Source organism: Bombus vancouverensis, chromosome 13, assembly GCF_051014615.1.
Source record: "Bombus vancouverensis nearcticus chromosome 13, iyBomVanc1_principal, whole genome shotgun sequence".
Lineage (NCBI taxonomy): Eukaryota > Metazoa > Arthropoda > Insecta > Hymenoptera > Apidae > Bombus > Bombus vancouverensis.
Window position 1 is genome coordinate 150121 of NC_134923.1, and position 25414 is coordinate 175534.

The following is a 25414-nucleotide window of genomic DNA, read 5'->3' on the forward strand; positions in this document are numbered from 1 at the left end:
TAGCGCTAATTAGTTAGAATGTAACAAGTGGTGTACCAGAATTGAGATAATTAAGCCACACGAACAATCTTATTTAGATCTTTTTAATTTTTTAATTCTCTTTTGCTCTAATACTTCGTAAAATTAATCTTCATTAGCTACTACACTTCATAGAATAACAAGAGATAATTTTTCTTATATAACGTTTCATTCATAAAATCTATCATTAAAGTACATCTTCATAAAAATATCATTCCATACTAACGGTATATTTGGTGTCATACGAGATAACAGTTACCAGTGATGACATATGTAACTTTATAAAGATATCTCGTTTTATTATATATTAAAAGAATGTACTCATTGCTGCTATATTTCAGATGAAAAAAAGGAGGCAACGATTTTACAGTAAAATCGTTCGTTTACAACTGATTCATTTACATTTCATGATAATACTGTGCATTCTGAATATGCTATGATTTGGTTTAAAATAATAAATAGTCCATTCTTGCATACTATTGTTCCAGCTTTACTTGTATTTTCGATATTGATATAAATAGAAAGACAATTAATGTCGTTCGAGTCTATTTTCGGATCATTTATATTACGTTTAATCCATATAGTTATTATATGAGACATAGTATCGTAAAATTTGGAAGAATAAAACGTTCGTACAGGATGTACATTTTATAAGAACTCCAACAAATCTGCGTGTGCACCTAAAATACAAACTGATAGTGATTGTTCATAAGTTTATATACATTATCTAATGTCAATCGAAGGTATCAATTCTTTTTCTCCATAAGAGTACTTTTTCATTTATATGTGTTCAAAAATACATGTGCTCAACCGTGAAGCATATGTCACCTACAACGAAAAAGAGTTTTCCTATACTTAATATTTCCTTTATATACCTATGAAAGTCTATTCTTCGCGTAGTATGAAATTATGAATAAATCTGGAATATTGTTCAATCTGAAAAGAAAAATAACTTATTGACATCATTCATTGATACGAGATTCAGAATGTTTGTTTTGTCTTCAGAGAAAGAAGGCAGCCCTTTCTTTTAATGTGAAATAGAAAGCGAAAATTTGAAAACAGATTTTTTGGAAATTTACTTGCAAATATCGTTTTCAATATCGTGATTTTCTTCCCAATGGTACTGTACTTTCAAATTTTCCAGTATCCCTCTAAAAACAAAAAGTCGAACCTCGTTATTATTAACGTAGGCACTACAAGGAAGAGAAGTATTAGAAAGCAGCTCCTTTTTATTATGGATTTCTTTATAATCATGTAAATAAGAAATTCCGGAAATTTTTTCCTCAAGAATTTAATTCTTGTGTTTTGATTGATAATTATTACACTGCATACTAACTTTTCGCATACTGTTCGCGTCTAACAATTTCCTAATAATAACTACTTCAAAATTACATATGTTCTTGCACGAATTCAAAAGTACGTATGATACAATTACAATTGATTCTAAAATAATAATTATTTAAAGATATTAAGATACTAATTAAACGTTTCACTATATTTCAAAATCTGGAACAACAAATTTTTATTTATAAAAAATGAAACTGTGTTTATATATTCTTTATCATGATGCTATTTCTTATTACCATGTCGACATTTTTTAAAATTCATTTTGTTATCTCTACGCAATATGAAAATTCATATACTGCTTAATATTTTTTACATATTATCCATCCACCGCATGATATCTCCTGAAAAATCAAAATATTAATGTTATATTATTACAATGCTTCTTAAATTTCAATTTTTGACAAATTTGAAATCCAATATATTTTGCACAATTATTATTTATCAAAAAATTCTAAGTTAGTAACTTTCTTTTCAAATGGCAAATAACATATACTTTGACTTACCTGTAAGTTTTTGTTCCTAATCATCATTTCCTCTTATAGAACATCATTATTGATCTTATAATTACTACCGGTGTCATAGATATTGTAGTGGCTACAACTGAATTAATAGAAAATGATAAATAACTGTGTATAACACTAACACATAACTGTGTATAACAATGACACATAACTTTTACTTACATATCAGTCGATAAGGGATTACTGTGATATCCTGTTGATGTTTCTTAAGGCACTTGATTAGGTGTGATACGGTATCATTCCTTATGGTATACTGTAGATAAGTATTTTAGAAAATGACAAGAATAAATCTAAATTATTCAGAGGTTCCAGTTTCGGCTTAGACATAAATACAGGACCATTTGCAAAGAAGGAAGGGTGCGTTTCTACAGCCTCGTTATAGTAACGAATACCAATATATAGTAATGAATACCAATCTCTGAATTACTGGTTACTAAACATAAATATCCTATAAAATTTAATATATTTCTTTAATTTTTAATACATACATGAGTTAGTAGTTCTAAATTATGAATCATCCTACCTGTGATATTACACTTTTCCTTATAATATCATCACTCAAGTGAACAACATTAAGATCATGTAAACCATGTCATCCTATCTTACTGTGAAGATACTTAGTTATGTTATCTAACATTATAAAAATATCATCAAATTCAAGTCCTTTTATTCACATCACATGGCCACGACGATCTGGTTCTTCGTTATATAATGTTCTAAAATTTGTCGTATATATAGGATGTACAAACCGTGATATCAAGGTATCAGTTCTTCCTTCCCAAGGGACAGTTTCGTTAAAATTCTGATAGAATTAAAAATTAATTATTAATATTCTAACAATCATATATGTTAAATACATTATAGTCAACGATATACACCTGAGCGAATGTAGGGGTGATTCCTTGATAATTATAAATGTCATCAGCCCACATCATTGTGCCACTTCTTTGTACTCCAGCCTCTGGATTAACAGCCTAAACAAACATACAAAATTTTATAGAAGCTGTACAAAATATAGTATATATGCGCAATATTGAAGCGTTCAAGGGGATATAAAGGTAATGTACATCACATACACGTGTACTCTCATGCAACAAAATACAATTAGATTTAATAGTATAAGCTCTTTTATTCATCATAATAGATTGGAAATTTAAGTGTCTTACGAGGGTGAGTAAAAAGTTACCCGCTCTGTCGGTGTAGAATTTATTTTAAGCAATTGTCAAAAAAGACATACATCATTTTTTGACATAATCACTCAATTTCTGTATACACTTTGTCCATTTGCTGAAGGACCTTCGTATTTTCTCGTTAAAAAATGTTTTGGGCTGAGCTGCGAACCACGAATGCATCGTCGTCCTCACCTTTTCATCAGCTTTCTCGGCATCCATCTCGCACAAACTTTTTAAAACCCAAATCTGTCGTGCACTATTGCATAAGCAGAGCCGTGGCTGATTTGCAAATGATTTGCCACATTATCCAGCGTCACTCGTCTATTCCATAGAGCATAAGTTCATGAGCACGTTCAATGTTGTCATCGTGGATGTGGACGGGCGACCAGCTGTTTTTTCATAACACTTGTGCGATCTTCTTTGAACTTTTGTGCCCATTCAAACACACTTCGTGACAAAACACTTTCTCCATAATGTGCATTAAATCTTTGATAAATATAGGCATCAAACAAAACCTCCGACCGCAAGAAACGAATCACAGCATCCTGCACCGTTTTCCTGCAAATCGCCATTGCAAAGCGCTATTACTCGCGCAACGGTCACAAACGAATCGACGTAACACAATGAAACCTACGCAGCAGCACTGAACAGATATTGACGTCATACGAAGAGTGCAGATGGATCAATACGGTCGACAGAAGTTTTAACTATCTGGAGTGCGGATAAATTTTTACCGAGAGTCGTATAGGAATCTATAATCTGTAAGTACACCTTTGGCTGAATGGAAATTTCTCTTACATATAGTCAAAAATGCAGAAACAGTGTATTGAATTGGAAAGTGATAAAAAATAAGTGAAGTTTCAAGGTTGCATGTGATTGCATGAGTACACAGGACGTTTTTAGCGAATAAAAAATAATTTTGAAAGACACGAGACTTATCTTGTATTTTATGCACTCTCTGTGTCCGAATTTCCAGAAGCTCTCTATCTTATGAAGTGTTTTAGATTAGCCGGAAAATTTTGTATGTACATACAAGAAGTATACGATCTAAGTGGAATATTCCATTATTCTCTTGATACAACAGAAACGAAATTTACAGAACTTCTCAGAAAGTTGGTTTATTATTACCAAATTAATAGAATTAATATACGTTTATCATCTTTACATACCTAAGTCGTGGAGGTTTATCGTGCGTAAAAAATTAGTGTCGTTTCAAAGTTACATTTCGTACATTTTAAGCCTATAATTTGTAACGTACAAAACAATGTAAGTTTGAGCTGTTTCTTATCTCCACAATAAGAAAATCCAACTTTACGTTTTTTACACAATGATATTTATGGAACAGTAATATCATATTATTGCATCGCTTGGAGAATGAAGTCAAGGTACGATGTGACCCTAGTGTAAACGCTGGGATACCCAGCTGTGCCGCACTTATAAGCATAAGACACAATACCTATTAAATACGAGGTTCATTCATGTTGTATCAGCAGTGGTCCGCCGCGGTCAGCCTGAAAGGATCGTTAAATTTTTAATCAAAGATACTGAAATATATCGATCGAATTGTATTGAAATTATACTTATATACAGTAATAATCTTCTATTGATTTGTGTATTGAAATACTCCAATTTATAATGTACATGTTATATGTATTTTGAGCAAAACTAAGATTAGAAGGAAATTAGATTAAATACCACAATGAGGTGTGAGAAGTGGGCAAGATTATTAAATTGTGTTTATCTATTATTTCTAATGTTTAAGACGTCGATTTGATGTTAATTCGAATTAACGTGTCTTCAGATACCGTATAGTTTGTAGTAACTCTGTAACTTAATTACCGTACAAGAATCCTCTCCACCCTGAGCATGTTCGGCGCATATTATACCATCAGTGATATCAGGTGCATTAGGAAATTTGGAATAAGCTATTTTGCATTCGGCGTTCTTAATCACTGGCATTTGTACTTCCATTAATGCATTACGTCGTGGTCGTCCTACGAAGAAAATAAGAAAGATATTTAAGACTGGAACTGTTTAATTTTATTATAAAATTGATATCACTTACTATATCTTAATGCTCCCCATCCAGCAACAAGGGGGTTATAGCCGACGAAGTTGCTCTTTCGTAGGGACTCTTTCGTACAAATGGGATATACGTACCCTGAAAAATAAAAGAATAAATGAAAATGCAGGAAACGAATGACCAAAAGTATGAGAAAGAATTGTACATGCTTTATGACACAATATATGTGTACAGTAAGAAATTTCAGGATATGATACTTCAGTAATACTCAATAGCATATATATATATATATATATATATATATTTGAGGACTTACTCGAAAATGGCAATTCCTCCACCAATCTAAGAATGGCAATATTATGATTGTGTATGTTTTCTATTCCATCCATATGTGCACAATGTGCTGCGGTCAAAACATGCCTAGCCGATATCAGGGAACCTCCGCACTTCCATAGTGGTTTGTCTGGGTTTCGGGGATTACGAAAACCTAATGCAGCGATCCATGGCCAAGCGCCTAAAATGCAATAGTCATAGTTGTGAATATACATAATTTTTTCTCACATAACGAGTAACAACGATTATTACCTATTCGATATTCGATCATACAGCAGACGATAAGTACATACGTACAAATACTCTGAAATACAGATTTGATAAAGACAGAAATTAAATTTTTATTCCAGTGGAATGCAAATTATCAAATAATTCTATATAATTTCTATTTGAACTATACTGAACTATAAAGTTCAAACGTGTAATTTCTGCCCTAACAGTTTTTGATCTCTATCCATATTATTACTCCTATATCAATTCTTTATTTCAAGCAAAAAGATACTCTTCCTAACATGAAGTAAAAGAAAGAAATAATTCAAGTTAATAAGTAAAGTTACTACCGATGAAATCATAGCATTATTATTTAGTCTAATTGAAATGTACATTGATGTGCTGTTTAATGCCTTTAAAGTTCATTCTTTGCAGTAAATGGCTTATTATTAATCGGAAAGAAAGACATAAAACGTACCAAGTTCAGCTGGTTTACCATCGACCACCCTGGTATGAGAGACGTTGCTAAAACCACAGTATGGTGGTCGCAAAGCCTTATACTTGTACACAGTTTTTATTAAAATTTCTCTCTTCTCTTTGTTTGGATCGTTCGGACAGCAAACGATCGTAACATTGCCCTGGTATCTGCACACTGATCGTCTATAAAAATCGGTGGCTGTACGGTACTGTATCTGCCATATTTCTTGCAGAGGTTTACATTTTCTGTAGTCAAGGCACCTGCCTTCTTGATTGTCCGGTGTGGTACATTCTGGATCAAACAATTTTAAAACATTTATACAGTTCAAAGATGCGTAAGAAAGCGACACCGATTACTCAACTTTCGAAGTAAAAAGCCGATCAAGTCCACCGGATTGCCCTACAGACACGTATTAATCCGTAAGAGTTAGTCATCATGTTGATAATAATTATCTAAAGAAACTTTTCACGTGAAAATATAAAATTTTAATTGATTAGATATTGTGTTAGCCATACTTAAGAAAGAAAATGAAAATGAATGAAATGAAAGAAAAGGACTACCTTCAACCTCATTTTTTAAATAAACACTTTGTCAGTTTTGCGGTAAATAAATTCTTAGGAATTCAGGACAGTTTTTAGTGAATCATTTTGTTTCGACCGTTCGCGGAGAGACGCGATCGCGAGATAGCACGTCAACGAGAGTTGTAAGTTCCCGTTACGATTAAATAATCGACGCCACGAACTGATCGATCCCCTTATTTCGATTATGATAATAAGGGTAGTTCAATGAAATTCCACAGAATTAACACAAATAAATTAATGTTTATTTCAACAACTTATTAACTAGAAAGATATAAAAGGAACAAAAAAAATGTAACTGCGTTTTGGTTGATAAGTAATGCGCGACATACCACATGTGTTGACGGTTCGACTTCTCGAAAAGTTCTGAACGCCTTTCGATTTTTTTCGTTTTTTCTGGAAGGCGACCCCCACTACGTTCGGATCACGCCACATTCTTTTACTGCGAGGTAAAATACGGGCCACGAGTCGACGTTTCTGGAAGTCGCCCTGCTTAATGAACCACGCGCTTGCCACTACAATGTTTGTTTGCCGGGCAGACGCGACGATCCGTCTGCGACATTATAGTGGCGCTATCGATAGTTAAGAATATGACCTATGGTAAGCCGCATGGCGTAACATTCTCCCCCCGTTGAGAGGGTACCGATCAAACTAGCGAGGTGTGGCTGAAATTCCCATCTTATTTCGTCTCGGTGGCTAGTTGTTCGGGTTTCTCGAGATCGGGTTGAATTGGCAGTGGGACAAGCCTTTTGACGCCCCGATCCAAAATGCTCTTTGCCGTCTGAACTGTAGCTGTCCGGATGACACCATCGGCGCCTGGATGAACCTTGATAACTCGGCCCAGAGGCCAATGCATGGAGGGAACGTTGTCCTCTCTGAGGATGACGATTGTGCCCTTTTGGATGCTGTGTCCACCCTTGCTCCATTTATTGCGGTTGGTTAGCTCGTTCAAATACTCCTTATGCCAGCGGTTCCAAAAATGTTGTTTAAGCTGTTGGATATGCTGCCATTTGGAGAGTCGGTTCGATGGAATGTCTCTGAAATCTCGATCACGTAAGCACATTAATGAATCGCCAATGAGGAAATGTCCGGGAGTGAGGGCTAGGAGATCATTTGGATCGGTGGAGATAGGAGTTAGCGGGCGGGAATTGAGGACTGCTTCTATTTCTATGATAAGAGTATTACGGTGTTAAGCTCATATGTTTCTGTTTCTCCACTCGCGCTGCGCCATAATATCCTTTGATATTTCCGATCCTCTGGTCGTACGAGGAATTGCCGATACATTTTCTCGATGTCGCCAGTCAGTACGTACTGATGAGCGCGGAATCTAATTAATATACAAAATAAATCTTCCTGTAACTTGGGTCCTGTGTAAAGTGTATCGTTTAGGGAGGTTCCGGCAGTGCTTGGTGCCGATCCGTCGAAAACTACACGGAGTTTGGTGGTTTGACTCGATGCTTTGGTCACGCCATGATGGGGTAAATAGTATCCGTTGTCGTCGGAGTGGTTGACATTGACCTTCGTCATGTGTCCCAATGCCAGGTATTCCTGTATTACCGTTCGATATTCTGATTCGAAGCGTTTGTCGTGCTGGAATCGGCGATTGAGTGAGGCGAGTCGTTTAATTGCCAGCGTTTTAGAGGATCCGAGTGACTGAAGCTGATCATTGAAAGGTAGAGCGACGATGTATCGTCCTTCGCTGGTGCGTCGGGTGTGGGCTTGGAAGTGTTCTTCGCATCGTCGATCTGCCCTCTGAGATATGTTTAATTGAGGGTCCTTCATCGATTTCCCAAAACCGCGAGGGGTCTGCTTGTAAAGTCGTCGTGGATGTGTGAAATATGTTTGTCGCGGTTTGGGAAGTTGGACTCCCCAACTATAATTATTTTACTACAGAATCCTCAAAAACATGATGTATGTATATATATCCTGAAATATTATCAGTCTGTTGTCAAGTTATAGAACATTATGGAAATTGCCAGTTAAAGTCATAAAAAACAAAAAATAGGGAAGTTCGTTAAAATATGTGATTTTCCAATCAAGATATAGAATTTATTCGAGTAATATAGATTACGGTAGAGATGGTGACGGTAACAATGAGTGGACTGATTCTTCGTGCGAAAACAAATTGGAAGCGCAGAGCGATGTATTGTTTCAGCGAATATCGATTTTAAAGCACGGTTTTAAAGTACGTGTGCGTTTGACTAGGTGTGTTAATTAATATTGCTGTCTGATTTTCGATATGTAAATACAATATCTACATATCTTTAAACTTATGATAATTGAACTAACAATTTTTTTTAATAATAACTTCACTCGTAAGTCAGCTGCGCACATATTTGATCGTTCTTTAAAGCTTGAATCTCTGCGAAGAGAAAAAATCTTTCAACCAACAAGAACTGGTTCTACGTTTTCTATCCATTTCCTTCCAGATAAATCTCTCTATCTAAAATCCTTATTTCCGTATTTCCTTGAAAAGGTTAAAGTCGTTTTGTATAAAATCCAATGTAGAGAAGAAGGAAGATCCGCAAAAGATTCTTTCAGCTTTCCCTATGTTTGAGCTCGAATCAAAGCAATCCTATTCCCAATAGGGTGACTATGCGTTTAACTTCTCATAGAATCTCTCTGATTCCGTGTGATACCTTCGGTGTTTTTGAAGTATGTAATTGATATCGTAACGTCAACGCTTTGCAGTGCGAATTCAATTTTGAGTTGCAATTTCCCTGTTTGCGTGGCAAAATCATAAAATCGATAGCGCACGTTTCGATAAACACGTTTTCTTTGCTGATGCCGCACTGTAAATATAAATATTTGAATAAATATCGCGAATTTCATGTTGCTAAAAGATTTATACTATTTATTCGTAAATAACTGTTGGATATGTTTAAGTTGAAACCACTGCATTAGGTCTTTTTTCTTGTTTAAAATTATTTGTATTGGTAAATTGAATGAAAGTTCTAACATGTAATTTGTTCTTCTTTTATAAATAGTTTACAGAGGATAAAGCGTGGGTAACTCAAGACTGTCGCGATCATGACACTATACATACTTATGTATAGCACGTATACTAAGCTAACTCAAATAGCAAGTCAGAGAAATGGAAACTTAGGAAAATCTAAAGGAAGATAAAACGTTCGAGCCTTGACAGGAATATGAGATGCTAAGTAATCTTCCTAAGTAATCTCCTCCAGCTTTTTCTATTTTGATCAATAATTATTAGTACATGTTAGGAAAACAAATAGAATTTTTGTTCTCAAGCGAGGTATAATTTAAATTTTGTATGTACACAAAAATGTTAAATATCTGTAATAAACATGGTACAATCAATTTTTTTACATAAAATTATATTGTATAGGCTATTGTTATTTAAACATTTTAAATTGGATGAAGGAAAAAAATGACGCAAATAAAACGTAGAACATTTTAATTAAAGAGACTAATATAGAGATTTATCTACTTAACTGTGATTAAATCATCTCCACTTAACGCTCTACCTCTTCTATTAATTATGCTTCGTTAAACTATGATTACAGAGAATGGGTTTTTTGATAAAATGACATTCTGACAAATATATATAGATCGATATATATAGATATAGATAGACAAATATATAGATTCTTACAACAGTAGTTACGAATGAACAGTAGTTATTGTATCAATTCCGTTCTTCAGAAGCTTCATTTGTGAAAAGACAATTCGCCAGAATATGGATTCACTGTAGTTATAGCTATAGGATTTCAATCTAGTTGACAGACTTGCTTTACGTAGAGAATATCTGTCTCTTGTTCTACCTTATCGCGATTCTCTCCTCATCTTATACGCTTTGTCGAACAAAGTAATATTGGCATATATCTCGGCTCTGGTTACAATCATTAGTTTCCGCCTAAACGGTTAGAATCACATAGCTCGCGCTCTACTCTCGTTTATTGAACATTCAGGCCATATGGTCGCATGCGACTAGTTTTATGTTAATTCCGACCGATTACAATACCTTTCTTTCGTTTACAAGGAACGACGAGACTGGCAGTTGCGTGATTTCCAATGCAAAAGCCGCGATATCTGCACGATAACCTAACCTCAACCGATTTTGTTGTACTATTCTTATGTGGACTTCGTTTGTACCACTTTCGTAACAAAAATAGAATACGTAGAACACAGCATTCCGTTATGCGATATTGTCGATTCCTAACATCCGAAAAATCAGAGATAATTTTTTCCCTACAGTTGTACATTTGTGTGAAAAATTACGAACGTAAAGTTGTTTGGTGCATGCACAGTCCTCCCCTACCCTGCATTTGCGTGGACATGCTAGAAAGATTCACTTTTCCACGGTGAAACTGTATGTATTATAATTTCATTTTTACAAAGGTCGAACATCCTACTATGCATAAATTTAATATTAATATAAGCAGGTTTCCTGTTGAGTATTACATCTGACGTATAAGCACACGTGTGTACGAGCCTTGGTTTTAAATGTCTTATAGTAGACACCGAAAAGATTATTCAGTTGGATATCTGACTCAACATCAATATTTTACTAGGAGATAACATGTTAAGAACACGTTGGTGGATGGCATGGGAGATGATGAATGAAGACATACTTCTGTGAGATACATAAAATAGTAGTCAGAACGTATTTTGGCGCTTGGGGACAGCAACAGCTGGTGATACTGTCATACACCTCCATTTATAAACTTTCGAAAATCGATGTGACCTTCAAACTTTAGTGTATTCTGTTTCACAGCACAAAATGTTTCCGAAACGTACGTTTATTGTTACAATGAACTTGACTAATGGCTCTGAAATACTATCCTTGAAAAAACAATGGGGGAATTAGAGCAAAAAAAAGAAGGAAATAAACAAAGACCTTGTTGGTTCGTAAAAATAAAATATGCTACAGGAAAAACTTTTTCCAACTGATTGAGATGCGACAGGCTTTAAAAGCTATGACGCGAATCGAGCGTTTGTCTACAAGAGCGCATTTTCGGTGGATATATAGATATACATGTATATGTGACGAAATATACTAAAGCAATATTGACCCTTTGTCGCTGAAAGTATCAAACTACAAAACTTCCTTTCAAATTTTCAGAATAAGGAAATCAGGATCATGATAAATAATTGGAACATAATTAAAAATAATATATCTTCTCTATAAGATAATGAATACATTGGTTCATTTAATTTTTATGGATATTCAAACGCTTCTGTGAAATAAAACGTCAAGATTATAGAGTATAAAATTCATAGCTATGAAATAACTAAAACTCTGATGTATTATTAAAAATATACGTTAGGTTCTATGTAGTGATACATACAAAGATTACATGTACAAACCCATAATTAACACAATGCTACCGCAACCATTCTGCAATCTACCTTGCCCAAAACACTCTTCCAGTCACCTCCAAACTCTTCAATTCTCTCCACCTAACCACCCACAAACCATTCACAAACATGCAATTCTCGACAAAAGAAGAACTTGTCGTCAGTTGTCCTTAACATCTCGTTCATTCATTTGGTCCCTATCCCCCTATTTCCTCCCACTGCGATGATCGCACTACATTTTTCCACGTCTCTATTCTATTCTCTGGATGACCTGAATTCTCGAGCAGTCAAGTGACGATTGATCTGTACAATTGATCGATTTCTGTTTACTACAGCCATGCAGGAAATTTCGTCTTGGAAAGCGATGTTGTGATTTCGAATGCTTGGACCATGTAAAAAACATTACCGGAACCGGTGAAATTTATGTCCTTGAGGATGAGAAATCCTCCAGCTCCTCGACTCACCAACAAACGTGATGAGCTCAATGGTGCTGTTGCGGCTATTTGAATTTTTCAACAAGGATCCAGATGGCGCCGTGGACGAAATTCAATCATTATAAACGTCAACGATCAACATCAGCCATCAGGCAATTTCATATTGGTGACTTATTTCTTCTGTGTTATTTCTTCTAATTTTATTGTTAGTTCTTCCATTTGTATTCCAAAAGATTGAACTCTTTTTACGTGCGTGTGTGTTTTTCTTTTTTTTGTAACTCGTCGAGTTGCAATTCTAATTTTTGCACTTCCTCCTTCATGTCCTCTATGTGCTTCTCGAACTCTTGTGTCGTCCTGTCTTTGTCGGAACATTCTACTTGAAGATCAGCGAGTTGATGCTCGGGATCGTAATTCAATTTTTGGTCATTTTATTGCTGTCATTTTATCAACTTCTTTCTTCTTCTTTCTTTTTTTTTTTTTTTGAACTTAAAATCTTGATTTAAGGTTTGTGTTTCACTATATGATTTATTATTATTAACTAGTTCAACATTATTTTCAGTAGATTTTTTTTCGCGTGATTTTTATACTTATTTAAATAGTTTAACATGAGCAAATGCATCGTACGTCAGATATACCATTTTTAATAAATTGTCGCCTTTACAACTCGAGTTACCTCTGAACGAGTCGCATGATTGATCAATAAGCCATGAGTAATTATGCAAATTCAGTATTTTTTTCATCTATCTATCTGAATATTATAACAAAGACTTTACATTGAATATTTTATTAAAATTGTAAGTTTTTCATAAACGCTTCAAAATCCACAGTCTATTGATCAACTCCTCTATCCTTTCTCTTTCTCCTCACTAAAATAGATAAATTCCTAATGTAGTTTGTGGATAATATTTTTTTTTTTTTTTCTAAAGCAAATCACATTTATCATCTGATATATTTTTTGAAATAATTTCTGTCTGTACATTTTCTTCTTTCCCCTTACTCCTCTTTCTCTTTCTAATGAATTCTTTTTATTCCGTAAAATAGTTTTTGTATATTCAATTTTGTTAAGTGCAATCCTTATTTCTGATAACTTACTTTTATTAGATAATTCTTGTGAATCTTCTACTACATCTTCCATATCATTTTGAGTGCGGCTTCTACCTTCAGTAAATTTAATATCTTGAACCGTATCATTAATTTCAATAGCTCTTTCGGTATCAAGTAAATCGCACTTATTATTTAATATACCTTTTGAATTGACTTCTGTCTCTGTAGTTTCTTCTTTTGTATCTTCTTCGAGTTTTCTTCGTTCTTCTAATCCACCCTTCTCATTTTCTAGGATCTTCCTTGTTGTTACGCCGCCTAAAACATCTGCACGCCAGCCCGCGCCAGCTCGCGCCACCGGACAACAACCAGCCTGCGTAACGTCACTTCGACCCTCAATAAACCTAAGGACCCACCATAACTTTCACTTCCCTGTATTGTTTCGCCATGTGTCTTCAATCCGTTTGTCTTGAAGAATTTCTAAAGCTTAAAAATATTCTCGAAACACAGTCGGTTTTTAGAGAGGTCCTTGGGTTTATTAGGCGTACTTAAAACACGGAGAAAGCGGGTATGCACCCATTAGGAAAATCCGAATAGCCCTCTAATAAAACAAGCTATGTTTTCCTCACGCACACAGTCATCTATCCACCACGATGGTAGGAGACTTCCTACTCATCCCTTCGAGCAGTAGTGCAGGTCATGACCAATCGACACCGCGGTTCGTTACCCTCACTTTTCCTAACGAAAGTGGGAACAACGAATCCGCGTTCTTTAGGCACAGGGGCACACCCACACCGAACTTTTCTTCCGTATTAGAAAAAGAGCGACAGACAGTCTAAAAACTAACGCCTAACGCGGCAGTCTACACATAGCGCGAGAGTCGCATACTTCACGAAAATCTTTTGTCGGTTCTCGGTGTTGTCGAACATACATCTTCTCTCCTAAATATATTATAGTGCTAAGTCCATTAATACATTAATTTCCATTATAAGAGCCCTGCTCTAGCGTACATATCTATCACATCTTCGTGCGACAAGTTGTTAACTATTTATTTCTCTACGTCAGTGTAATCTAAGTGTTGGAAATATATAATTTATAATTCAGTGAATCACAGTGTTATACAAACTCAATCACCCCTATTATCTCAACGGAAATCAGTCGCTGCTTTAATAGTCTCCTTTAACAGTTTTCTTAACTTGATTTCGTTCTGCTTCTGCATAGCGTCTAGTATGGCCCGAATACTTGGATCCACACCAGTAGCCATAGCCAAGCCGGTGAAAATTATCCTTTGTTCCGTGGTATATATAGGGTAAAACGAATGGTAGACCGCAGCATAGTGGTTTCCAACGATCCACACTTGTTCTAATTCCTCACTCAACGTCTTTCGTGTCCATTGACGTAGAAAAAGGTAAGTTATTGTAATATCGGAATATATTAAAGGTGTAATTTTGTCCGATTAATTATAATTTATTAATAATGGATTGAAAATACAGATATTAGTTAGACAGAGAAACGATGTTTGATTAACAGGAAAACTAAATGCAACGCTCGTATTTTTTATATTTGGTAACTCTCTCTCTCTCTCTCTCTCTCTCACTGGCAACTCTAACAGTCGACAATTCTAACGACTCTATGCTTCGACGTCTCGATCAACTCTGACCCTCGCCAATGCATTCCTGCTCGGTCGTGCTCGCTCTTGCTCTCGTCCTCTCACACACACACACACACACACACGCACGCACACACGCACACGCACACGCACACACTTTCTGGCTCACATGCTCTGGCCTCTCGATTGCCACTCCTTGAAATATGAAACCGTACTTCTGTTTTGACGCTGTTTATCTTTTCTCGCGTCACTGTTACTAGGCGCTCTTGGATGTAAACAAACTACAAAAAGACGACGTACACGGTGTTTTCTAATTTCAGCCGATCTTCAATCAAAGCTATTCTACGATATTACAGAATTATATTTCCCCCTTTTTAATTAATTATATGTCGGAGAAGCAGGGGGGATAGGGTTGTCGGTATTTGAGGAGTCTTCGTTGAAGGTAGCCATCGTTGCGGTGTAACGAAGATACGATTTATTGACACAGGTATGAATAACACAGGTTTGACAATCTACCACGGCGGTGAGACGTCCGCGGCACTAGTGACAGTGGTCTCCGGTTCAATAACGAATCCGCGGCCAACGGGATGACAGATGGGCGTTCTCGCTGAATCTAAGTCTGACTCGTAAAAATAATTGCTGAGCGTAAAGACGTTACTCTTTGGTCGACGGGAGCGCGTCAAAGAATGCCCGTCCCGTCCCGATGATGCCACAGAGGAAAACTATAATGGGGTGTGTCTAAGGACACGAGATCATCGGATTCGTCGAGGAAAGCCTTCGTTTAGGAAGTAAGGGAAATTGACGTTGCTGCTAATTGGTCAATCTCCATATCGGTGGTTAGAAAAAGATGCTAGCCGCCCTCGAGGGAAAGTTGCTAGTGGGAGACGCCGCTCGTTGAAAAATATGTCTCCCCTATCTTCCCGTAGTTAGGACAAAGACTGTTTGTCTGTTTGAAGGACTTTAGTTAACTAAACCTTAAGATTTATAACGGGCCCTCGGGCTAGCCGAACATGTACTGTGGAGACGCATCGACATCTGGCAATCATCTTACTCGAAGAATAGGCTCTGCGTGTGGCGAGCCACGGGACAGAAACCGTTGGAATGTTTACTGTCGCGTGTCGCCACGAATATTTCTTTTAAGGAGAGCTATAGAATTACTCCATACCTTTGTTAGGCAAAGCGTTCATCCCTTGACCGCGGCTACGTTGGGCGACAGACTGTCACCTCGAGCCAAAGCTCACCGTCACTAATCTCGAACAATTACAATCGGATTGAATAACTACAATAGTTTAGTTACAGTTATAGTGGCCTTTAGATTGCAATGTTGCGGGGCTATCCCAAGGTTCCGGTGTCCTTTCATCTCCGACATATATTTAACTATATATATTAACTATATATTTTCCCTAGGAACAGTAAGATTTTAACGATACAACTTTATTAAGAGATCTTAATGTCATAAACGGTATCGAAACTTCGTAATTAATATTGTTAAGGAAGAAAATATTGGTAATCTCCTCGAACGACGAGCGCTTGATATTCACAATTAGAACTCGATATCTTAGCTTCTTATAATATCCTAATAAAATGTTATTTATCGATTACAATTGTCCTGTCGTATTTTATTGTGTTTGCTTTATAAATGTGAACTTTATTCAAAAAGAGTTCATCGATATAACGGTATTGAAGAGAACTACTCGAGAAACTATATCTAGCCCTTGGATGGAGGGATTGCTTGCTTCTTACAATCGAATAATTGGAGTGTAACTAGAAACACGAACGGTAGTTTAGCAATGGAGAAGAACTTTAGAACGACAGCAATTTTCTTCTTGTTTCTTTGAGAAAGGCACCGTTCATTTTATGTTTGCGAGAATGGGGTTGTTGGACGAATTTGATTAAAAAGGAAAGATCTTTAACAAATATTCTTCCCATTGATACATTCCTATATTTTTGATTTAATTATTTGAAAATGCAATTTTGCATATACCTATGTGCTATTATATACTATAATCGTAGGCGTTTCTTTAAAATGATGTACTATTGAAACAAGGCAAAGTATCGTCGAATTCTTCTAGATTCAATTTCTCAAAAGAATGGCTCTATTGATTAACCAAACATAGTTCCCATAAGCATATACGTACTTCTCAGAAAAGATAGTTATATCTAGATCAATATTACTCCCCACAGTGACCTATATGTCAAAGAAAAAAAAGACACATCAAGTATTAAATCATACTACTATTACGTCCACTATCTCTACAAATCCTCCACTCTTGGAAAAGTCTATCTTATTCAAACGTAACGTAACTCAAATTAAATCTTTTCCATCATCATAAATACGAAACATTTATAAAATTATCATCTTCGATTATTTACTCAACATCTAGCTAACAAAATCTTCTCCATCGCCGTACCCCTTAATCCTGACCGCGTACAATTAACGTATGAATAGTTAATTTATTGAAATTTAAACGACCATTTTACGCTACTTGTACTCGAATGATTTTAGGATCTTGCTGTATCTCTTGCACAGTGTTATACTGACAGGCGAGAAACATAGAAACGTAACTTCCGATCCACTGATTTACCCTAAACAGACGATGATAGGTTATACGGTGCACGCAATACAGAAGCGTTTCCGATGCAATTCGAAGGTGCGTTGTTACAATGGAGTTCATCGATCCATAATGACTATTTCCCCGCCAACTACAGCCTGTAATAACGGAATAGCCAATAAAGTATATCCTGTCGATTTAATCGTTACCCCCACGGTGCACCGCGCGCACGGAGATCGGATCGGTGATTTTCACGTGATGTTTCGCAAATCGTGAGGCGCTCGCGTGATTCGCGCGTTTTAAGCGTTCCCGCTCTTCCCGTCCGATAGAAAGAGAAAGGGAACAGGGGTGGAAGGAAGAGGGAAGATACGTGATGCGGGTTCAACCTGCCGCGGGAACCTTTAAAGAAGGTCGGTGCAACGGGGGAGATGTAATTTTAATAAGTTGGAGAACAAGTCATTGTAAAAGATGGATATTCAGATGTTGGAGATGCAGCAGATTTACGACTCGCTGGAATTAAGTTAGTTAAGGTGTTGAAAACCTAACGTCTTTTCAAAGGCGTTTGCCGCGTTTCTTTTCAAATCAAAATACATACATACGATACGTACAATGTATGCGCCTAAAGTTTTAAAGTTAATTTCTATTCAAGGAATGGACTGTTTTATTATAGGTTTAGGAAATTGAAAAGAAGCAATTGCTTGTTTCTAAGGAAGAATCGCGAGAAGTACAGTTAGAAACTGTATTATGAATCACTTTTCCTGGTTTCCGTAACGAGGAAGTGAAAAAAAAAACGCAGACAAGTCAGCGTTTACCGTAGCTAAATGGAAGATACGCAGGTACGAGTCGTTACAGTTTTGTCGTTGCAACGATTCCCGCTGCGTAATTTGATAATGAACAGTTGAAAAATAGCAGCGTTGTGTCCGTACTCTTTAATATCCCATTATATGGAAGTTAACGACCGGAAAATACACCGCTCAATTACTTGAAGGAAGTAGCTCATGAGCAAGTCTTTTGTATCCTCGCAATGGTATAATTCCTGTAACGTCTCGTTCTCGGAGGATTTATTTCGTTGATTTGTACTTGTTTATTGCTTTTGTGTTTTCATGAATGGAGCATGTCGCATGCGAATCGTAATATGGTTTTAATGGCGTTTCGACTTCAATGATATCAGCGGCTGATTGCGCTTCCCGTAAGAAGCTTCCAATCATTATGTATTTTAGGAACAACAAATAAGGATATTTAGAGAACGAATTAATTATTCAATTGTTCGCGCAAGAAATACCTGTCTCTTTTTCGAAAATTATAAATGCTGTTTTCAAAGAGTTCCTTAGCTCACCATAAACCAGATAAGAATCTTTGGTTCCGTCTAGAAAAAGAAACCTTCAGATCAAACCGAAAGGGGTTCGGATTATATTTTCTAATCGTATTTGTATATTTCTTTTTACGGTCAGCTTGTCATCCACGTACAATCGAACAGAGAGTCCATTAATTATTTCCCTTCGACTTGTTTCAGGGGGAGCATCTCTGAAGCCATGCCGGCTGACGAGTTCGCTGGAAATCGAAACAGAAGCAAACCAAGACTGCAACCACCTTAACGAACCGCTATTATCACTGGCAAGGTCATCGGGCAGATCTAATCATGCTCACGCCGACCATGCTTCCTGTGCACTCGTTCCTCTTTCTTAACGACGTCAACCAGAAGATCGGGTGCTAAGAAATTCGAAATCGAGTTGATTGAAAATCTCAAGGAATATTAAAAAAAATACGAATAAACAATTTGATATAGAAATCATCCATTTTGGGCAAAGAAAAGAAACAATCAGAAAAAGGAATAACCACAGAAGCTCTGAATTTCATTGCTTCCTAATGGTACTTCCTTGGATATTTTTACATTCTGGAGGCGTGAACGAACTCTGAAAAACAGAAACGACTTCTATCGGATGATCGAAAGAACTACCTGGACACTGAGTATAATTATTCACACGTGCGGATGCCATTTCCGGCATGTTTCTCCATGAAGAAGGTCAGCTTCAGTTTTTGCCACTTGTAGATAGAAGTTGAAGTGGCGGACGTCTTAACGAGGTTGCTAGAATGTCAAAGAAATAGATGAGGGAAATATTATGAAGATATATTTATGAATATCTAATTGAGCATTTAATTAAGAACTTAATCGAAAGACCAAAATAAGTTGGTTCTTGAGACCAAGTACCTATCTAAGTATAATAGTCTTTTGTACTTACGGTTTAGTAAGAGGACTCGAGTAAAACGATTACTCGTTAAAAGGAACAATAGAATAATCATGCCTCCGCAGACGGTGGTCTCTGCTTTCATGCCTCATCGCGGAGAATCTCAGCGAAAAAAGTGTCCCGAAGCGTGAGCTGAAAGGTGGCTATCTAGGCTGCCTAGTGAATGCCGTCGCCATGGTGGAGCTGGCGTGTAGCAACTCCCTAAGTCCAGGAACCTAATCCTGCGTCAGAAAGACAAAATTCGCTACGGAGAAAAGTAAACAAAAATATATATATAGGGAAGAAGCGACAAAGATTAAAGATCGTTAAGAATTACAGGTAATTTAATGATAAAAGGGAGAAAGAATTGTGTAAAAATTCTACTGGAAAAGAAAAGAAAGATTAAGCCTCCAACGAGAAAGACGTGCTCAGAAGCGAGTCCTGCGTAGCGCCATGTAGAGGAGCAGGAAGAAGCGCAGTCTTCCTCAGGCATTCCAGCGTCGAGTAATGCTGAAGCATATCCTGACGGGGCAACCGTCGTCAGCGGGCTCCAGGCACCAGCACAATGACTACCAGGCGAGCTCGGGCTCGTTGCACGGCGGCCACCACCACCACCATCATTCTGGTCACCAATAGGATCAACAGCAACACCATCATTACAACCAAAACAGCAACGTTCGTGGAACGACAGGGGGCAGCCAAGGACGGGGAATCGACGTTTACGACTCGGTGGTCCATCAAAGAGCCAACGTGCATCAGGCTGCCACCACGCCATCTTCCACTCACAGACACCCTTTGAATCATTCTCAGTTGAGCGTGAACAATCTTTCTCAACGATTGAATCACTCGCACGCTCTTAATCTGTCCACGTTGTCCACGTCGAAGCATTCTGTGAACAGCGTCAGTCCTGTTGCCGGTGGGAATAACAATAACAATAATAATAATCTGTCGACTACATTGGGGGTGATATCCCCGGCGCCGCTGCACCAGGACAGCAGACCTAAAGCGAATGGAGGCTTTGATATCTCGAGACTGTCCAGATTACCCAGTCAGGCGACATCTTCGCCTGCACCTGCTCTTCAGGGTACGACTACCGGGGGACAGTTAACCGGTCCCGGTTCCACGGCGTACCCCTTGAACGCTTCCTGGTCGTCGTCCCTGTCAAGGAATCACAAGGATGTCAACCACGAGGTTGGCGCGAAAGAGACGTTGACCAGTTTGGGTTTATTGTGTCTAGTGTCGTTGTTACTGGCGCTACTCTCGTTGATCTTCTTGCTGAAGATCTCACCGTTAACGGTGACGCCGAGTAGCCTGATCAGCCCGGAAGAGTATACGATTGTCTACGAGGTGACGTTAGCACTGTGCGCACTCGCCCTCTCCCTAAATCTCTGCTGTCTCCTCATGTGCGCTATACAGTTCCTCTTCACTGTGAAACTCGTCAATACTTCGTATCAAGGACATTGGTGAGTTGAGTTTTCGTTTTATGCTACGCTGGGTAAATCTGTGATTTATAACGCTTTAAATACTTTTGTACATAATCCGTACTTTACTTAACCCGAAGGTCGAACAAGGTGTGAAAAATATATACGTTTAAAGTTTGTATCCTTAAGATACTGTTATCTTTGAAAATCCGGAAGTCAAACAAAATACACAAAGAGAAACTTCTAAAAGTGCAAATAAACGTTGAGATACAAATATCCTTTAATCCGAACTATACATATGATGGAAAGAGGACTCTCATAGTCATCGACATTTTCCCTCCTAAATGTCAACAGCATCCATATTTACATTGTTGCTGTTGTACATGTAACTTTTCAAACTTACTTAGGTATTGATAAAGAAAAGAAAAATAAGCATTTTCCTGGTAGCTGGGAATTCGCGGGATTCGCGGTCGAACGATGATTACCATTAATTTCTATAATCTGGCGACGCTATCCTCAATCATTATCCTTGTGCCGGAATATAAGTTCTCATTCGTCCATGCGTGGCCTATCTGTGTGCGTCTGGAACAAACGCAGTGTCCCGTATCCCGTGCGATATATCAGAGGCCTGTCTAGTGTTTCTTCTCACGCGGCCTGGAGGACGAAACGCAAAAATTCACATCCTGTACTTGACGTGCAAGCGTTCACCGACCACGTGTCCCGTTTTTACTGATCAAACACGTGTCTGCAATCACAATACGATACTGTGTGGTGAGATGTATCCGTAAATGCGTATGTTTCGTGACGCGAACCTTGAAAATGAAAATTACACTTTCGTTTATTCCTCGAGCGTCGTGCACGCAGGAAATCGTATAATAATTTTATTAGTAAGATTTTTTTTATATAGACTACGCTATATTAATTTGTGACCAAGCTGAAAGATCGTGACACGCCCTTTGTGTAGAAATTGCAATATTCTCCGTTTTACCTAGTAATTCTCCCAGCAAATTCAGCACGCACGTTCGCGAAAAATATTATCGAATACACACAGTGCAGTGCAGATCAAGTTACAAAGGGAATATAGATATGCTCGCCTCCCGTGACACGCAACTCGAAAGCGAAAATAAGGCTCGTTAAAGACGATACATAATCCTCGAGATGGGATCTGTGGTTTCTGCTCGGAAGTTCCCTTATCGTTGGTCAATCGGATTTCTTTTTTATCTTTTTCTTTGCCGACCGAGACAAAGTAAGCATCGCCGACTCTAATTACTAGCGAATGGAAACGCGCGTTAAGTTATGCAGATTGGCCGAAATCGTCGGCCAAATCACTGTGTGTTACGTCGCGTAACACTCTACCTAGCCGAGGCCACACACCGCGGGCAAGATGGCAACCAGATGTCTTCGGATACTCACTGCGTACCCTCAACAGTCTCAAGTACCTTCCATAAATCTCATAGATTTCCTAGTAAAGGTCCTTCAAACCAAACAAACGTCTGTTTCCGAAGAATTTCCAAAGACTATTGTCTACCACGGCGTGACAAGGGAAAGTTAGTTTTTCTCACGTACGCTGCAACTTTCCTCCCACTAACCACTTTCTCTCGAGGGCGGTTAAGACCCTTCGTGTGACCAATTAACAACGAAGCCTATTCCCTCACTCTCCTAACTAAAATCGTCACCAACAAATCCGATGGTCCCGTGCGCTAGACACACCCATCCTTAGCTTTCCTCCGAGACAGCATCGTCTCCCAAGACAGTACTGATTTTACATCCTTCGAACGGTCAACATCCTGCAACCGGGTATACACACCCATAGATCAGTCACTCACTCATCTCGTACGTACGCACCAGCGTAACTGTCTTCGTTATAAGTTGTTGGAATAAACGGTGAAATATAACTTACTCTGCTGTGTCATATTCATTTAACCACCTCTGTTATCTTAACCGAAACAGGGGAACGACTACTTCGCGGCGTCGATTCACCGAATCGTAGCGAGAATTTACGCCTCTCGCTGACGCGTTTTCCTCGCTACCGCGTCTCTCCGCGAACGGTCGTAACACTGTGATTACCCTCAACGGACACGCCGTTTTAAGTTTTCTCTTCGGTTCTTTAATTCCGTCCTTTTTCTTTCGCTCAGTTTTTTGGCCAGTGGCGGGTCTTTTATCGCGTGGCGAGTTTGATTCGCGTGGGAAAATGTCGTGTGCTCTTCGGCAGATAGAAAGATCATTGTTTCTTAAAGCATCCAGACGTTGTGCGTGATTGGCATATTAAAGTTTCTTGCGAATGTTACCGTGTGACCATGTCTCCCTTGTGACCGCAATTGTGCGACGATGTTTTCCTGCAAATATTACCATCTAACAAGTTTTTCCAACGAATATTACTGTTCGATCAGGTTTTACTCGAATCTTGTTCTTCCCTTGATAGGGTCCTTTCCTTATATAGAGTGTCCCAGGATTTCGCAGTCAAATCTATGCCACTATATTCCACTGACTATTTTAATGTACCAAACTACGAAGATGCGGCTGATATTGTGCGTGTTGCGTTATTCCACAACTAGGCTTGATTGGCAGGCCGTTGGAACGAGATTTGTTCAAGCTGTTCGAAATGTTGGAGAACGAGCCGTTAACATTGTAATGTATGCAACTACAGAGACGTATCGTAACTTTTGTTTCGAGAACAAATAACAGAGAAGAAGAGAATAATGAAGGTTGGACACGGACGAAATTAGCTGTCGATCTTGAAACTCGTGCACTGCGATTTCAGATAATCAAATTAGCATAGAATGAGATTTGGGAACGGGCAGAGTATATTCCGGAGTTTGGATATATATATATTTAGATTAAAGATTGGTTCTTTGCGAGAAACGTTTTTAAGCAACATATGAAATTCTTCGTCTATTTATAGTATATTTCATTTTACTATAGTGGGAGCAGTATTCTATAAATCGGTTTATAAGAGTGCGAATTTATTATCTTAAGGTTAGCCTTGCTAAACCCGGTCAAATGACCGGTTTCAAAATTTAATTTGAAATTGTGCGTTCGTCGTTGTTTCTTTTCTTCCTCCAACTTTATGTAAATTCTTATATTATCCGACTAATCAATTTCTCAATTTTTGTTAACGTAAGAATCTACATAAAGTTAGAAGAAGAGAAGAAACAACAATGACTGTACAATTCTAAATTAAATGTTGAAACACGGCCTTTTGACCAGGCCTGGTAGAGTTAGTGTTAAATCATGCTTTGTAATTATTTATTTTGGCTGGTGGTAAGCAACGGTAACGCAAACACTGATCGAAGTAGACAGGTGTTCGTTAGACAGGTATTCAGGCCCCAGAATTTCCAGGTCACCGATTGGGGCCCCTGTTGTAAATTTCTGGTGATTCGCCCAACTATTGGTTAACTAAGAGTAAAGAGAAGAGGACAGTTTACATCTGAGCTACTGCTTCGATTAACCACATCTGGCAGAATGGCCTTTAGGGAAGAAAGTGTACCGTTTTCTGTGGTCGACCATCCTTTGTTTTCTTTTCTGAACAATAGATCTAGCTTGGACATTGATAACTAGCGGTTTATCGATCGTTCGATGACACAGGACACAGCCATTCTTTATGCTACGTTATCACCACGACTAACTTTTACAGCTGTCTGCCAAGTTAATATTACCGGTTGTGTCACACTATCGCAGTGTGCCCAGAAGAGATAACCGGAGGACGATTAAAATTGCAACGTCACCGGACGCTTCTCGTTTGCCTTCTTTCTCTCTTTTCCTCGTCCTTTCGCTCAACGGTTGTTTCCCCTGCTTTGCATCCGGGGCTTCCAGACAATTCAAGATTCTGCTGAATTGGAATGCTCGATTTTCTCCTAGAGAGCTGTTTAGCTAGAAGGAATAGTCCGAGTGTCGACGGGTATGCGAAGAACTATCTTCTTGTGCTCTTAACCACTTAACTACGTTCGACGTGTTTATTCGTTATTGCTTGATTTTACCTGCTCACCCCATAGAGGCATTTTTGAAATTAAACTTTAAAAAGTTAAAAATTAATTGTTTCCAAAATGTTTTCAAATACTCCGAAGATCGTTGGATATTTTCGTGTTAAAATTATTAACAAAGTAAAATGTACACAGCTGTATCCGTAT

General features: G+C 37.8%; 2 long non-coding RNA genes and 1 pseudogene across 3 annotated transcripts; all 3 read right to left on the bottom strand.

Moving 5' to 3' along the window:
- Positions 1-347: 347 nt before the first annotated feature.
- Positions 348-3655, bottom strand: LOC143303525 (uncharacterized). The gene is made up of 4 exons (XR_013059916.1): positions 2765-3655; positions 2049-2688; positions 1869-1965; positions 348-1706 (listed from the first exon to the last, which is right to left on the bottom strand). It is a non-coding gene; the product is annotated as an uncharacterized LOC143303525 (long non-coding RNA).
- A 1127-nt stretch (positions 3656-4782) lies between these two features.
- On the bottom strand, positions 4783-5194 carry LOC143303477 (venom serine protease Bi-VSP pseudogene; annotated as a pseudogene). Its single transcript, XR_013059839.1, has 2 exons — positions 5124-5194; positions 4783-5052 (listed from the first exon to the last, which is right to left on the bottom strand). The product of XR_013059839.1 is annotated as a venom serine protease Bi-VSP pseudogene (transcript).
- Positions 5195-19283: 14089 nt separating this feature from the next.
- On the bottom strand, positions 19284-20210 carry LOC143303485 (uncharacterized). The gene is made up of 3 exons (XR_013059859.1): positions 19882-20210; positions 19599-19727; positions 19284-19351 (listed from the first exon to the last, which is right to left on the bottom strand). It is a non-coding gene; the product is annotated as an uncharacterized LOC143303485 (long non-coding RNA).
- Positions 20211-25414: the final 5204 nt, after the last annotated feature.